Source organism: Chelonia mydas, chromosome 6, assembly GCF_015237465.2.
Source record: "Chelonia mydas isolate rCheMyd1 chromosome 6, rCheMyd1.pri.v2, whole genome shotgun sequence".
Taxonomy (NCBI): Eukaryota; Metazoa; Chordata; order Testudines; family Cheloniidae; genus Chelonia; species Chelonia mydas.
The window spans coordinates 37,901,213-37,917,766 of NC_051246.2; the positions used below are offsets into that span (position 1 = coordinate 37,901,213).

Below are 16,554 nucleotides of genomic sequence, written 5' to 3' on the forward strand. Positions count from 1 at the left end.
GGTTCTATGTGGATGTAGGGTCTGCGTGCACAGAGGCCATTGCGAGATCAAGGCTCAAGATATTAAAGCACAATTATTAATGTTGGTACCAGGCTTCTGTCAAGTAGAAGATTTTGACCTGTAGTACAGAAGAGATCCAAAAATTTGTGTTCTTGGGAGTAAAAAAAGTGTACTAGAAGTACTCAAAATTTTTGAAAACCAAATTGAAATGAGGGATTGTGTTTTGCTTTGAAGTACAGGACATTCCCCTACAGAGTTTGCAGCACAACTATTCCAGCACTGTGTTAGGGCACAAAGGATCCCAAAGTGGAAGTGAAGTAGAAGCTTGATCATTTGACTTTCTCTAATAAGTCTTTGTTGGGAAGTGGGTAGAAACCACTATTTATTTATTTTTGTAAGCAAATTATGTGGGTGTTGATTAGCAGACCATTGTATCAACCTCTTTTTTTTTTTTTTAGAAAACTACACTACAAAATATTTCTATATTATAGTAAACAATGAATGTTAAAACTACATTTGCTAAATAAACTAACAATACATCTCATGGTGCATGATTCTTACTTTTTAAAAAGTGTTCTTGTTCTTAGGCTCTGACACTGAAAATATGCATGTAAGTAGCTCCCATTGACTTGAATGAGACTATTCAGGTGCATAAGTGTTTGAAGTGCACCTTTAAGGTGAGCCTGCAAGGTGTTGAGCATCTCTGGAGAGAGTTGGTTTCCCTTCCTCTTTAGTACTGCTAAAAATGTTGGCAGGACAAATTAGGCTTTGAAATACCAGTGTCACATATATTGCCCATCTTACTAGTACCACCAATCAACAGCGAAGGCACACCATTGCTCACGTCCGAGAGCTGCATAGCCCAATCACTAGTACAGTATCCAGCACATATCTTAACTTGAAGGGGTTTCTATATTATCCCACTTTGCTCCAGACAATCAGCAATATGTTAATCAGTTATCAGTTTCATTACCCCTTTTGACTGTCATCTGTGGTCCTGATACCTTTATCATAAGCTAATCTTCTCCAAACTACCCTATCCTCACTCCTTTAAATATCTTTTTTCATAATGTCACTTATACTGAACATCAGCTACTCAATGTCTGGAAGAATCCAAGGCCAGGACTGATCTAGCTATACTTCTCTGCATCAGTTGTCTCTGTGGGTATGGAATAAGTTGCCTCTAACAAATAGTTATAATTACAGTATCTATAATCTTTGTGATCATCATGTTTGTTCCATGTTTTGTGCCATCTCTGTGACATGTTTTCCTCTTGTTGCTGCTGTTCATTGGCACCTGGGTTGTTCCTTAAGGTGGGGTCCACTGCCTTTTTTTTGGGTAAAGAAAGAAAAACGTTTAAAAGAAGCCTCAACATCCTTCCTTCACCCTATATCTAAAACACAGTTTTAACATGGACTGCTAACTCCAAAAGTAAAAACCTCAGTCTGGTCCTCTAGAATCTAAATCCAATTTCAGTACCTGCACATTGTGACTTGGTGACTAATCAGGGAAGCTAAGACCCTGAAAAATGTTGTGTGGGTGTACCCTTACACTCATTCAGAACCCCACTAATGTCAGCGTACATCCCCATTGATGGGCATGGAACAGTTGCAAGATTAGGGAAATGGACAGATTTTTGTTTTAGGTGGATGCAATTATAATTGCTATTAAAACAATCCCATTTGAAGTTCATGTGTCACTAATGCACAGAAAATAATCTTGTGAGGGCTACATAGATTTCTGGGTATCAAAGAAGGAAAACATTTCAATTTGGGAGAAAATTTAGAATCACATAAGAAAGGCACATAGGCTTTACTAGGAATGAGTGAATTTACTTTGTCAAATCTCAAACCCACTAACAGCAGAAGTTAAACCGTTTGACTTGAACTGGAACATTATTTCATTTGGTGTTCTGTTTAGGAAAGGCAGGGGCTGGGGCATACAGCAGAAGCGGAAGATTTAAAAACAAAAAAAAACCCAAACCTCCAGTGGGAAAAAATAGGAGAAAAGATAGTGGAGAGAAAAAGCATTTACAAAGGCATTACAAAAAGGACCAGAAAGAAGGAAAGAACAGTATATAACCAAAAATCAGTGATTATATGTACAGTACTGTATAGGGTCATCTATTTGTTTGGGGGTAGTCCTTTAATCCATACACAAAGGTGTTTTCCTAGCTGAGGAGACCTTGTATTTGTTTTAACTCCCTTGAAAAAGAAATGGAAAAGTAGCATGCAAATTTTAACAAATCCTGAAAACCCAAGAAGCAGTTTGAACAGTGTAAAACTGTCACTGGATTTGCTCAGCTCTACTCTCTACCTTCACATACTCGTCTCCAGCAGATCAGTTTAGGCACACACAACAATAGTAGCATCTAACATGTCAGTTCAGAAAATGCAATGGAATAAATTGGTTATAAAAATATCTATAAATGTAGACAGCTACCTCAACAAGTGAAAATGTCTTAAGCAAGAGTTAACTGGATTGTGGGGAACCCATCAATTAAAGGACTTGAGATATATTTTTCTGTCTACATGAACAAACATTTAACAGCCAACAATTAACATTTATCCAGTATAATCTGCTGGAATAGCAGGACAATTGCAATTAACAAGTTATTTTCCTCAACTGATAATTGTTATACACTTGGAATAAAAAGTGTTTGCCATCAGAACGTGTGGGACTGTATGATATTTCTGTAAATGGAACTCTATCTTCACAAAAACAATCCACCTCTCCCTGCTTCTCAAGCGCCTATTGTTATATGCTGTCCTCTAAGCTGTGCAAAGTGATGGGAAAGCTGAACTTAACTCCTTGTTTGCTAAAACCAGTTTGTGTCTCTGCCCCATCACATGTAGCTGTTGTAATCAATTAAATGCTGTCAAGGGATCTCACTAGTTCTTCCTTCTGAGCCTGTGATAAACTCTGAATTGGAGACATCTGTGCTATGGGATTGAAGCTGTGAGGGATTGAAGAATCTATTCATTTGTTTTTCACTTTAAACAAAAGTCCTCTCCTCACTTCCAGCCAAAGAGGAACACATCATTTGGCAAACAAATTTATATTGGGCACTTGCACTTTTACTAGAAGTGTTTATATCGTATTTATGAAAAATGTACTAGTGCATTGATAGCATATCACATTACCGAAGCTAAGACTTGTGACAGGGTTAGGGGTGGAGATGTTTTAGGGGGCTCTGGGGACATCCTGCCTTAGGAAATTTGCTGGAAAATGCTTATTTGGTACAAACGGATTTCCTTTTCAGAAACATTGTATGAGCCCCAGAGTTGCTATTTCCAGAGAGGGGTGACTCCAAAGACGCAGGGAAATCAACCCAATCCTCCCTCTAGTTAAGGGGTGAAGTTTTAACAAGGGGTTTCTGAGAGCACCCCCCTTCCCTCCTCCCAAGAGCCCCTTCCAGCTCATCACTGAATATTCAGGAATATCTTTTTATGTTGTCACAGTTTCAGGGTAACTGCATCTGTATTTCCCCCCTCTGTGGTCCCTCAAGAGCACCCGCTGAAAGGTTTCTGGCTCCCAGCTGTCACCAATCCTGGGTAGAGACCTCTCACTCCCTCCTGACGATGGTTGGAAGGCAGCACAACTCCCTGCACTATCCTCAGCAAGTTAGTTTGCCTAAAAGGCCAGTGCCTGTACTTTGCTTTCTCTGCAAGGGCTATGGTTACTGGATTGCCAGCACTGCAGTTCCAAGTTACCACACAATTCTTTCTAAGAATAAATGTGTTTCCTTAAAATAAAAGCATTATAGTGAAAACAATGAGAATAAAAACTTTACCAGAGGTCACTGCTACTGCAGCCTAAGGCTGTTTTAGTATCAGTCCTTCAAACCCCAAAACTGGGTTTCCTTGTTGTTACAAGTTCAGATCAGTCTTCAGATCAGGAACCAGAACCAAGGCTAGACAGATCAGCTATTTCTTTATGCAGCTCAGGCCTTTGATCTCTAGTCTCCAAGAACAAGTAATAACCAGCCAATGGCTCACTCCTCCAGGTGTAGCTTCAAGAAGCTGGTTTTTGCGTGGCTTTTTTTGGGAGGGGGGCATAGCCAGTATTGTGGCATTACCCACTCCTCAGAAAAATCCATTTAACATGTACTGTCTCAAAAATCCGTGCTTGTCTGGCACATTCAAACATTTCAAACCCCCCCCCCCGACCTTCAAACACCCCCACAGCTTCACCAAGCTCATCAACCCACAGACCAGACCTTTTCAGAACAGATGAAAAACCTGCAGACATATCTCCACTACTATGAAGATCAATACCCCTCAACACACCTTTCAAGATCCCTGGGTCCTACATGCCTTTCACAACAACATGTGGTGTACCTCATCCAGTGCATCAAATGCCATGACTATGTGGGTGAAACCAGACAATCACTCCAGTCTCAAATGAACTCACACAGAAAACCGATAAATGACAAAGACATCCTATCACCCAGAGATGAACACATTTCACAAAGCAATCATTCCATAGCTGACCACGCAGTCCCCGATGTCAAAGGAAATCTGCACAAACACCTTCAAAAGACAAATCTGGGAACTTAAATTCATAACTTTGTTGGACACTATGAAGTTACAGAGACATTAGGTTTATGGTTCATTACAATGTGTCACACACCCTACTGCCTGCTAACCCTTAACTGCCCACTTCATTTTAAGTCAGTGGTTTCCAACCTTTTAACACCCAAGATCACTTTTTGAATCTAGGGGCACCCCAGGATCTACCCTGCCCCTTCCCTGAGGCCCCTCCCCTTCCCCAAAGCTCCGCCCTGCTCACTCCATCCCCCTCCCTCCATTGCTTACTCTCCCCCACCTTCACTCACTTTCACCAGGCTGGGACAGGGGGTTGGGGTTGAGGAGGGAATGCGGGCTCAGGACTGGGACTGAGGGGTTCCCAGTGTGGAAGGGGGCTCTGGGCTGAGCTTGGGGCAGTGGGTTGGAGTGAAGGAGGGGTCCAAGCTCTAGGAGGGAGTTAGGGTGCAGGAGGCGGCTCTGGGCTGGGGCAGAGTGATGGGGTGCTGGCTCTGGGATGGGGCTCAGGGATGGGGTGCAGCATTCTTCTGTGCAGCAGGTACAGGGAGGCTAAGCAGGCTCCCTGCCTATCCCAGCCCCACACTGCTCCCAGAAGGGGCCAACACACCCCTGGGGCCGGGCAGGGGGTACGTGGCTCCGTGCACTGCCCCTCTCTGCAAGCACTGCCCCCATAGATCTCCTGGCCAATGGAAGCTGTGGGGGTGGTGCTTGCAGGCAAAAGCAGCGCACAGGGGGAGACCCCCTGCCGTCCTGGCCCCGGGGCTGCACTGGCTGCTTCCAGGAGCGGCATGGGGCCAGGGTAAGCAGGGAGTCTGCCTTAGTGGCAGCCACACTGCACCGCCGGAGATCACGATCGCCTGGGAGATCCTCTAGGCTTGACCAGTAGATTGTGATCGACCGGTTGGTGACCACTGTTTTAAGTGGTCTCCTACACATGCGTTAACCTCTTATGGTTAACAATCTGTCCCATCTTATATATAGTTTAGACAAGGGGCCGGCAACCTTTGAGAAGTGGTGTGCCAAGTCTTCATTAATTTAAGGTATCATGTCCCAGTAATAAATTTTACATTTACAGAGGCCCCTGACAGAACCCCAGACTGGCAGCGGGCTGAGTGGGGCCGGTGGCCAGGACCCCGGGCCAGGCAGCTGGAACCTTAGACCAGCAGCGAGGTAAGTGGGGCCGGCGGCTGGTATCCCAGGCCGGAAGCAGGCTGAGCGGGGCCAATGGCCAGGACCCCGGCTGGCAAGGGGCCGGCGGCCGGAAACCCAGCCCGTCAGCGGGCTGAGCAGCTCAGCCCACTGCCAGTCTGGGGTTCCGTCCGCTGGCTTCTGCCAGCCAGGGTCCTGGCTGCAGGCCCCGCTCAGCCCGCTGCCGGATTGGGGTTCTGTTCACCCAGGCAGGCAGTGGGCTGAGTGGGGCTGGCGGCCTGGACTCTGGCTGGCAGCAGCGTGCCAGTTAAAAAAAAAAAAAAAATCAGTTTGCATGCCCCTGGTTGCTGACCCCTGGTTTAGACACTTTGGTTACCTTCTGCCGAACTGAGGAATAATTTTGTGAAGCTTGAAAGTTTGTCCCTTCCACTAACAGAAGTTGGTCCAATAAAAGTTGACTAAACCTACCTTGTCTCTCTCTCGTCCTGGAAACATGGCTACAACACTGCAAACAACATTTCAATATAGTCATTGGAACTCTTTACACTTCTCAAGTGTCACATCTGGCTCAGATGTGTCTGAGCCAGAGTTTTGCTTTATCTCGTCAGCTTCTGAAAATCAAGCTCTATATAAATTAGATCAGCATCTGGATTGCCCGCTGCTGCTACCCACTTAATTCTCTAACACATATATGGGCAGTATTCCTCCTCCTCCCCCCCATCACTCTTTTTACACACTGGCCTATCAACTAATAGTCACTGGATTCCTCGGATCTTACAGTCAGGATTGCGTGTGATTTTAGTGGGGTTCTTTGTAAAAATGTGGAACCCAAAATGTCAGTTTACCCAGGAGCTTGCCATGCTTTTCAGCTTGTTGCACTTACCTTAAGAGACCAAAGGCGGCAAAAAACTTACCACCTCATTATTTCACTGGCTAATGATAAACTATGGCCCAGCTTTACCACATGGACAGGCAATCACTAGACCACCAAATATTAGGGGTATTGATGCTACAGCAATAACTGTTTGTGTGGATGACTGTGGGCTGTTATAGGTGGGCATTTACTAATTTGCTTAATGGTAGCAAAACTTGAGCCAGTCCTGCTTTAATTAGTATTACACAAGATCTTATGCACAGTTCTGTCTATACAGTTCAATAGCCTACCAGTATGCTCTTCGTTTCCACAATCCTGTTTAAAAATAGTGCATATTCTGAGCCAAAACGTAACTATAGTAATACAAATATTTAAATATGCTAATCTTTTTAAAAGCTAAAATAGTGCATATATGTCCTCAGTATAGTTTGTACTCTTGGGGGGGGGGGGGGGGGAGAAATGGTGGCCCTTTATTAAATGTTGTCTACTGGTATACAGGACCCATAGAATGCTTAGATTCACCATCTTGTTAAAGTGACAGCATTTTTATAATATTTATTATCAGAGAAATTGCTATACTGGGGCAATTTAGTTCAGTATCCTGTTTCTGCCAATGGCCAGGACCAATTTATTTAAAATAAGGTGTGATTTTAAAATCACACAGTACCTGCCCACAGGAGAAGCTTTTTCCCCCTACCTTCAGTCACTTAATGCTTGACTTATGCCCTAAAGCACAAGGGTACATGCACATGGGTGTATATCCCTCATCAGTTTGCATAATACGTAATGCAATGGTCAATGTTATAATTTCCATTAAAAAAATAATCTATTTGAGACTTAAGCCTTTGGCCCCAACATTATGTCTCAGTGAGTTCCACAGTTTAATTATGCATTGTATAAAATATTTCCTTTTATCAGTTTTAAATGGATTACAATTTAATTCCGCTGAGTATGCCCTTGCTAAAGCAGAACAGGTTTTGTGCTGACCCCTCCCATCAGCATAGGTAGCGTCTATACTGGAGGTCTGCAATATAGCCCTCCCCTCAATTTGTCTCCCTGACATCTTCTCATGGACATCTGGCCATCAGCTCAAGTTCAACATGGCTAAAATAGAGCTGTTAATCTAAATCCCACAAAACCATCCTCACCACCTCCTTTCTCAATCCCCATGGACAACACTACCATTCTACATGTCCCTCAGGCCCATAAACAATCTTCAATTTGGACCTCTCTCCAGGTCCTCACATAGTCACATTCAGCCAACATCTAAGTCTTGCAGATTATTTCTGAGTAACATCTCTAAGATACAGCCTTTCCTAAAGTTCTCATCTTGATTACTGCAACTTCCTTTTCTCTGGCTTTGATAGCAGATATACATTTAGAATGCTGTCGCAAAGATAATTTTCATAGCCCATTGCTTTGGCCACATCACCCCTCTTTTTGGATCCCTTCACTGGGATTCCCTCTTTTTCCCTCACATCAGAGAAGCTGCTCAACTTTAGTCTCCCCTCACCCACTTATCTCTTATTCAGTATTGAAAAGTCAGCTGCTGCCTCTGATCAGCTTATGTCGTCAGCTTCCATCACCCACTTGTTAAATTTTCAGACAAGCACTTTTGTGCTTTCTCCCATTCTGCCTCTCATGCTTGGGAGAAGCCCCCTGTAAATATCTGCAAAACTAACATTATCTTCTTTCAGAGACCTCTTCTGAGCTCTACTTTGCTCTGAAGACTGCAAAAAATTTTGACAATGGGTAGGCGGCTGGAGTGCTGAGAGTACTGCCTATCACAAGGACAAATATTGTCTCATTGTTCCTTGTACTCCTCCCTGCTTTGTCTATATCTGTTTGTTGTTTCTTACCTTATGCTTAGGTAGTAAGCTGTTTGGGGCAGTTTTTTTGTTCTGTATTTGTTTAGAGCCTAGCACAGTGGGGTCCTGGTCCGCCTCTAGGACGCTTAGGTACTATGATTAAACAAAATAAAATAATCATACTGACCTCCTTTATAAAGCACCTGGAGAGCTACTGATGAAAAGAGCTATAAAAAAAGCTAGGTATTATTAATTATTATTATTATAGAAGTGTATTTTCTGAACTCTTTCAATCCAAGTAGTTTAGGGGTAACTTGGTGGGGAAATTTGCACTGTATTTATTCTGCAAATTAAAAATACTCCATTTCTCAATGTTGGGTTTATTTCAGCAGCATGAAATTTACTCAAATGATAAGACTGTTTTCTTATGTTTCATGAATTTAAGATAAAGTTTTTAACAATTGTAATAAAGGACTATAGGTGTGTATTTAAGTTCTATGAATTGTTGGCCCACATTCTCTCCTGTCCTGTTTCCATTCAGGATGGGAGAGGGAGGACCTGAAAGGGAGATGGTTATAGTTACCTGATTCTCTGGCCAGTTCTGAGCCAGCTAAGCCTTGCCAGCTGGCAACAGTCCTGCAAAACTATCCACCAGCTGCAGCTTGCAGGAGCACAGCACACTTCTCCACCCACAACACATTCCCATGCTGGGGATGCAAGTTGGGGTAAGAGGGGGAGGACTGAGCTAGCTATATATGCCTGCTGTGGCTTGCCTTACAGTGGGGGAACCTCTTGCTGGGGGAACTGTGTCTAGTTTCTGTGCCCTGTGCCTTGCATAAATTGTACAGAGAAAAGAGAATTGGCTGCAAAATGTCTCCCCCTTTTATTTGTTTTAAAACCAAGGAGCTGTACTAATTGCACTGTAAACTAGTAGAGTTATTGTGGTTAATGCAAGTGTTTTGTTGAAAATGTTACAAAATTCAGATTTTATGAGGCGTAACTTTTAGACCAGATGGGCCTTCACAGGAACCTCTCATTTTGGGATTAGGCATGTGTTGTGCGTTTCACATTTGAGTACCTGGGTCCTGGGATTAGAGTTGGTTGCAGATTGAATTCAAAACTGGAAGGAGCCTATTTTTCCAGATCCAACTAAAAATGTAGGCTTAAGTGGCTCAGAGCTCATTGGAACAACTGACCTTGCAAGATTTCAATTAACTGGGCTGACATCTCTGAAGACCTGCCTCAAAATTTTGTTACTGACATATTTGAATCTATACACTGGCTTTTTTTGAATAAGATACCCAAACCTCTAACGTTAAACCTAATCCAGATCCAAACAGACTCCTTAGCTCATCTCTACACATTTAATGGTGGGAAATCGTCTTCCCTTCTGTCCCCTCCTACTACATACCGATATCTATATCTGAGGGTAAATAGGACCCTACCCCTCTCCATTTAAGCTCTGAACACACAGGACCAGATTCATCCCTTGGGTAACTACTGACTTCACTAGAGTTACACCATGGATTAATTTGGCTCACAGTACATTACACATACTATATACTTTATTGATTTACATTGACTCATTTATTGACTTTATTGAATCCTGAAACACAGCAGTTCTCAGACGGAAAATGAAATGAAAGTGGTGTGAAGAGGAACCTGATTGTTCAGAGTAAAGTGAAGCAGTTTCAAAAACTACAGTCGGATGGTTTATCTAGCTCCTTTAGAAGATAAGTTGCTGTTGCCAACTAACCATATTTGGGGAAGATTTAGGATGATGGAAGCAGGTGATTGGCATTAAAGTCCCATCAGATGAAAGGAGACAGTCTGGTTTGACCACTGCTGCAGTGAGTAAGATGACTAAATAGAACTGTCCACAACAGCATCCAGATTTCCACTTCTACCCTCCACCCAGTGGTTACAGTAATTAACTTAGATGTGTATATAGATTACTTATATTAGTCCTGACTTGTGCTTACCATGCCCAATTAGGCAATTTGGAAAGGTCTTTCTGGAGTTCCTCACACTGGTTTCCCTAGTCTTGTCTTCCTTAAATAAGAGTTGTATGTCCTCAGCCAACTCACCACTTATTCCTCTTCCAGATTGTTACTATATTTAGCAGTCACTGTAGTACTAATTCCCAGGGCAGTCTATCAACCTCTTTTCTCAATGAGAATTGGCCATGTATATACACACAGTGTGTTCCCTGTCTTCTAACAGTTGTATAACCATGACAGGACTTTACTTCTCAACTGATCATCATCAAGTTTCCTTAAGAGCAAGGCAGTGTGGCCCATCAGGTAAGGCACTAGACTGGGACTGAGAAAAGTTGAGTTCTATTCCTGGTTCTGCCACTGATCTGAAAGTAAATTTGGGGCAAGTCACTTCACTTATCTGTGCTCCAGCTTGCTCATCTACCAAGTGGTGATGCTATTTTGAGTGCTGGAGTTTGCATATTATTAATATTAAGCTCTTATGAGAGTGGCATACTAAAGCCTTCCTTTCCCCTTTTCAGCATTTCCCATCCCCATTTAGGTCCTACCTTTTCATTTTCCCCCTCTCATTGTTTTCTGCATCTGCAAGCCCATTGGGATACATCATGTTATTTTAGCTGACATAGTTTTGGAGCACCAAGTAATGGTTTCCAGAGCCAGTTATTTTATTAGTCTTTAATCGAGTGGAGGCTGGAGAAGCTGATTTCAAGTAGAAACAGCTGTGCACAACAATTTTTATTTATTTTTAAATACTGATTTTTAATGTTCAGTGGAGGAGAAAAAAGGAATTTTTCCTTGTATATACTCAAAATGAATGACCTTATAGATGACAATGTTTCAATCTTACTACACAGAGTGAAGAATGTTGTTTCTACTTTAACTATAGCAGGGGTTCTCAAAGTGGGGGTTGGGACACCTGAAAGGGTCATGAGGTTATTACATGGGGGGGCGGGGAAGAAGAGGTCATGAACTATCAGCCTCCACCCCAAACTCTGCTTTGTCTCCAGCATTTGTAATGGTGTTATACGTTTCATATATAAGGGGGGGTAGGTGGGTTTCACACTAGATGCTTGTTATTGAAAGGGGTTATCAGTACAAAAGTGTGAAAACCACTGAACTATAGATTTTCACTATTTGTGTATTAATTTAATGTTGTGAGATACATTTCCTATGGTTTCTGCTGTTTCTTTTACTTGGCTTGTTGCATTTTGCTTAAAAAAGTTACAAAATGGCTACCCAATTTTTAGGTTTTTGCCCTTAAAAACAAAGGGCTAAAGACCCTTCTTTCCATAACAGCAGTTTATCAGAATGGATAAAGGTATCCCTATAATGAGATCTAGTACAATTGATTCCTTCTGTTCAAATGCCATTTTCAGGGAGCACAAATCAGGTTTGTTAGACACAACAGAGCTCAACTGAATAAAAGAAAAACTGGCTTGGTACTGGTTATCCTATCATATGTATTGCTTCAGCTTTTGTTGTTTCATGACGAAAGGAGCAATACTATTCATATTTAAAAATACAGAAAACTCCACAGGTGATACTTTGCACAGAGGCTCAACTCCAGAAAAGAAAATAGCCTCAGGAAGGATATGGTTTAAAAGACTGACCAACATTTAGTATCTTGCCAGGTTTTGTATGTTTTGGCAATCATACAACAAGGAAGAGAAAAGGTTTTTTCAACCAGATATTCAGAGAAATGTGGGGGTGGGGGTGGGGTTATATTCTCTGTATTGAAAAGAAAGGAATTCTGTGTACAATGTTCCCCTCCATCCTTTTTTCTTTGGTATGTTCTAAATTGGATTGCAAATTGGTAGAGAAGGTTAACTTGTGAAAGTGAGATTTTTTTCCATCACTATCAAGCCTTGTATGTCCAAGTTGAAAGAAAATGTTGTTCCTCAAACATATGGTAGTTCACAAACAGAAAAACCTACCTGAAGTCATACCTCTGCCTGCTAGCATCTGGGCACTGGATGCTATGCCTCTTCCAAAAGCCTCTCTCCTCTGATTACCAAGTTTGTATAAAATCTCCTGGGCTTCCTCGGAGTACCTGATTGGACCTCTAGGCCCCAATCCTGCCTCATTACTTCAGTTTACAACACCTGTGTGAGAGATCAGAGCCAAGCATTAACTCTGCTTGCTAGAAATCAAATACAGCTTCTGTATCTTGTCACAGGGATTACAGGCACAAAGACTTTTAAACAGAGCTGTGATTTCATGCTGACCGTATTCCCAATATGAACAGGAGTGCTTGTGGCACCAACAAACCTATTCCCAATATGTTTACCAGAAGTTCTGAGAAATTTACAGTGCCTCAAGTTCTGCTATTTGTGGCTCCGATATATTTAACTAATTAGTGACTCCTCCATGATTGTATCTCTCATTCCAGGGAATTTCTATTTGACAGATGTTTCCCAAGAGATGATTGAGCTATTCTACACACCCAGGAAAATTTCAAAGATCATATACCATCCGGTTTTTAGAAGTTAGATTACTTGTGTAGCTGGGATAATATTCCAGACCTATTCCAAATGTTATTTCACTGATTTAAAAGTTTTTGGCAGCAAGAATTAAGTCTGGTCTTCAAACTTCTCTATTAAAAACAATCATTAGCACAATTCCGTGTTTCCAGATGTGAAGCCACATCCAGAATATTCTTTATCAGAGGTGCTAAATTAAACAGCTTGATAGTTCCAAAATAATATATTGTTCATTAAAGTAGTGACAGAATTAATTTTTATGTCATAATTTAAAATCATTTTCACATGATCCATGCAAATAGTAACAAGGAACATTATTTTCTTTAGGTCTATTTAGCTGTCAAGGAGGAGGAGAATAAACTAGTTTAGTATCTGTGGTCTATGCAGGCATGGTCTCAATCAGAACACAATTCAAAAAGATAACTTCAAGCCACAAAGGTTTGTTGGATACTAAATATAAAACACAGCTATCAGAAAGTCCTACACCCATTATTTTTCTTTATCTATTTTTAAAAGAGAGAGATAATGGTCTTTTTACTGTTGGTACCACTAGATCTTAAACAGCTTGGCACTGATATTTCAAACTACTCTGCCCCCCGCCCCCTCTTTTTTTTTTCTTGGTAAAAGAGGAGGAGAAGCTGTCACTGCTGCTTGTCTCCCCTCAGAGTTGCTTCACTGCTGCTACTGAAGGGGGTTCATTGCTAATAGCAACAGGGTTGGCCTGGAGGAAACACTTTTGAGCAATTCCATTGGCACCCTTCAGATGTTGAATGATGCAATCCAGCCTTAAGAGGTGCCATCTGTCAGATGCTACAACCTATTCATTAACAAATGACAAAATTGTAATTGCTACCAGTAAGAATTTATGATTAAGTGATTGTCTGAAAAAGTACACCAATATGGAAAAATACAGTTTCATGAGAGGGGCATGAGAACTCACTCAAAAGGACCAAGGGTGCTCATTCTAGACTCCTCAGCAGCCACCTCCCTTGGTTAGAGACCTGTGTCTCTCTTGACTGTGTTTTTCCTGGCTGCACAGTTCCCTGCATATACTGTGATATTCCCAGCAAGCCAGACTGCCTAAAGAGGCCAGCTTCTGCATTTTGTTTTCTTTGAAAGCTACGTACTATGTCGTCGTCAGCAATGATGAGTTACCGCACTGTTCTTTATAAGCGAGCACATTTATTCTTAAGGTGAAAGCATGATGGAGTAAACATATTAAAAAAAACACACAATAAAAGGACCTATAAGCATGAACACACAATAAAAGGGCCTATATGGCCAATGAACTTACCAGAGATCACCCTCCAGCTCAAAGAAGGGCTCTGGTTAGGAGTCAGTTCTTCAAACCCCACAAAGGGGGTTTTCTATGGTTACAACACACTCAGCTCAGAACCAGAATAACCATGAATAGTTCAGTCGTTCCTTTATACAGATTGGGCCTTTGATCTTGGCCTCATGTAACAGGTGATCATCATTCAAAGGCCCACTCCTCAGGTCATAGCTTCAAAAGGTTGGGCTTTTGCATAACCTGGGGTGGGGAATTTGCATTCACTGCCCTTATGTATTTCCCAAAAAATCCACTTTACACATATTGTCCCAAAAGACCATTCTTGTCTGCACTTTATTCAGTCTAGTCCTTTAATCATCCAGGGCCACAATAATACATAACCTTTGCATTTAATACTGTGGAGTCCAAAGATACTTAAACTTAATTTTATAAGGTTTTTCAAGGATCTTGCAGGAAATTGCCATATCTGTTACAGCTAAGACTAAAATGACTTTTAAAAAGAGGAATCAAAAACCGAGGAATGGACAGAGGTGCCTTGCACATGATGCAAGATGATATCCCCCTGTAATTTTTAAATATGGTCATCTAGACTGAACACAGATCCCAAAATTTGTGCAGACAAAATGGGCAAACAGGTACACAGAATGAGTAAGTGTGCACTGAAATTCCTGTGTGGATGTTCAAATGAAGGATTTGTGCAAGCATTTTAGTTGAAAGCAGTTCTCAAAGAATGAAGTTATTTAGCCCAATGGAGAGAAGAAAAATAGAGGAAGAAGGGGAACACTTTACAAAGTAATGCACAGTATGATGGAATCTAATCAGGGAAGGAGGTGTATGTGTGTCTTCTCTATGGCACAGTAAGAATTAGGCACTTATTCAGTTTGCTGACTTTTAGTTTTAGGCCAGATAAGAAAATACTTATTTTCAGCAGTATATATTCAATCTGGGGAATTGATTCACAGGATATTAGCAAGTTAAATAGCTTTCTGAATTTTTGCTGTTGCAAGATCTAGATCAAAAAGTTGCATTAGGTGTAAATTCTCTTTCCTCAGGGCACGAGAAGATTGCCTGCTGTAGAAGCAAAAAAACCATCTTCCCCTATGTAACCAGCCAGGTGTACTGTGGAGGCTGGGTGGTGAAATGTTTTGCCTTCCTACGCGGCATCAAGCATTGACCAATGTCAGATGCAGTATACCTGATGTATCATGACAACGAGTTGCTGTGATATGCTAAGTCTAAAAGCATGTCCACATCTAACTGCTGCCCTGATTAAAAATGCCAAGGGTATATTTCTGTTTGCAAGGAAAATTGCTTTTAAAAGGACTAGCAATTTTGGGAGTATTAATGCTTGACAGTTTTCCTTTCTTATAAAGTGACATTAAAACTGTTTTATTATTCTGTCATCTTTGTCAGGTTTTTCAGGCTCCTCAGCAAGTTAATGGCAAGAGAATAGGAGATTTATATTGAATTTGAATTTCACTAGTTCAATCGTTAATCTGAATCATTCACCTGAAACATGGCTCACATGGGGCAACAAAGGGTGAGTATCATGGAGTAGAATATATACACACACTTGTAAATGCCAGTTGTTTCAATACATTTTACAAATCAGCCATGGCCTTTGTGATGTAACTTGTGGCAGAGCTCTGAGTGATGTTGTACAGGACAAAAATAATAAATAGAGATATTTTACTTATACAAGGAGTTACACAGTGAGTTAAAACTTGTAACATGTCTTCTAAACATGCTAAATTTTAAAAAGCATCTTTAAAGTGTTTCAGTGCCATAATCTGCAGAACTGGAATTAATTTGCAAACTGGACACCATTAAATTAGACTTTGTGGCAAGATGGTTGATTTTAGTCTGATGGGTCCTGCACTTTTCTTGGCAGGGAGCTAAGATACCACCGTTTGCCCCTGCTCTTGGGTGTCAAGGGCCCTGCTACTAGCCCAGGAAGGTGGTAGAGGAAGGAAGGGGTCTGGTTTTGCTCCTCACTCCGAGTCCCAGCCCCTCTCAACCCCTGTGGGTTTCTTACCCTCATCCCCCTTAGGTGGGGTTACCCTCAGTCCTTAGATGCTGGGGGACAGGTCTCCCTTACTTCAATTCTCAGGTCTTCTAAATCACTCACCATGCCTCCAAGCTCAAGTCCTGACACAGGGGGTTTTATTAGGTTCCTAACAGGGCCTTAATTGACTGCAGGTGCTCCAGTTAACCTGCAGCCACTTTCCCTAGTCTACAGGGAACCACGCCTTAATTAGCCTTGAGCTTATATATTTCCCCTCTAGCACTCTCCCACTGCTCCCTGGCCCTCCTGTATCACAACTTGAATAAAGACTGGGCGTGAATGAGTCATTATACAAACTAAAAACTATTTCCCCATGCTAATGTCACACCTTCTTGTAAACAG

The 16,554-nt window shown here is 41.7% G+C and overlaps 1 long non-coding RNA gene across 1 annotated transcript; it reads right to left on the reverse strand.

The window, feature by feature from the left end:
* Positions 1 to 230: 230 nt before the first annotated feature.
* LOC122466424 lies at positions 231 to 16,280 on the reverse strand. Its single transcript, XR_006291884.1, has 3 exons — positions 16,183 to 16,280; positions 12,311 to 12,478; positions 231 to 1,328 (listed from the first exon to the last, which is right to left on the reverse strand). It is a non-coding gene; the product is annotated as an uncharacterized LOC122466424 (long non-coding RNA).
* Positions 16,281 to 16,554: the final 274 nt, after the last annotated feature.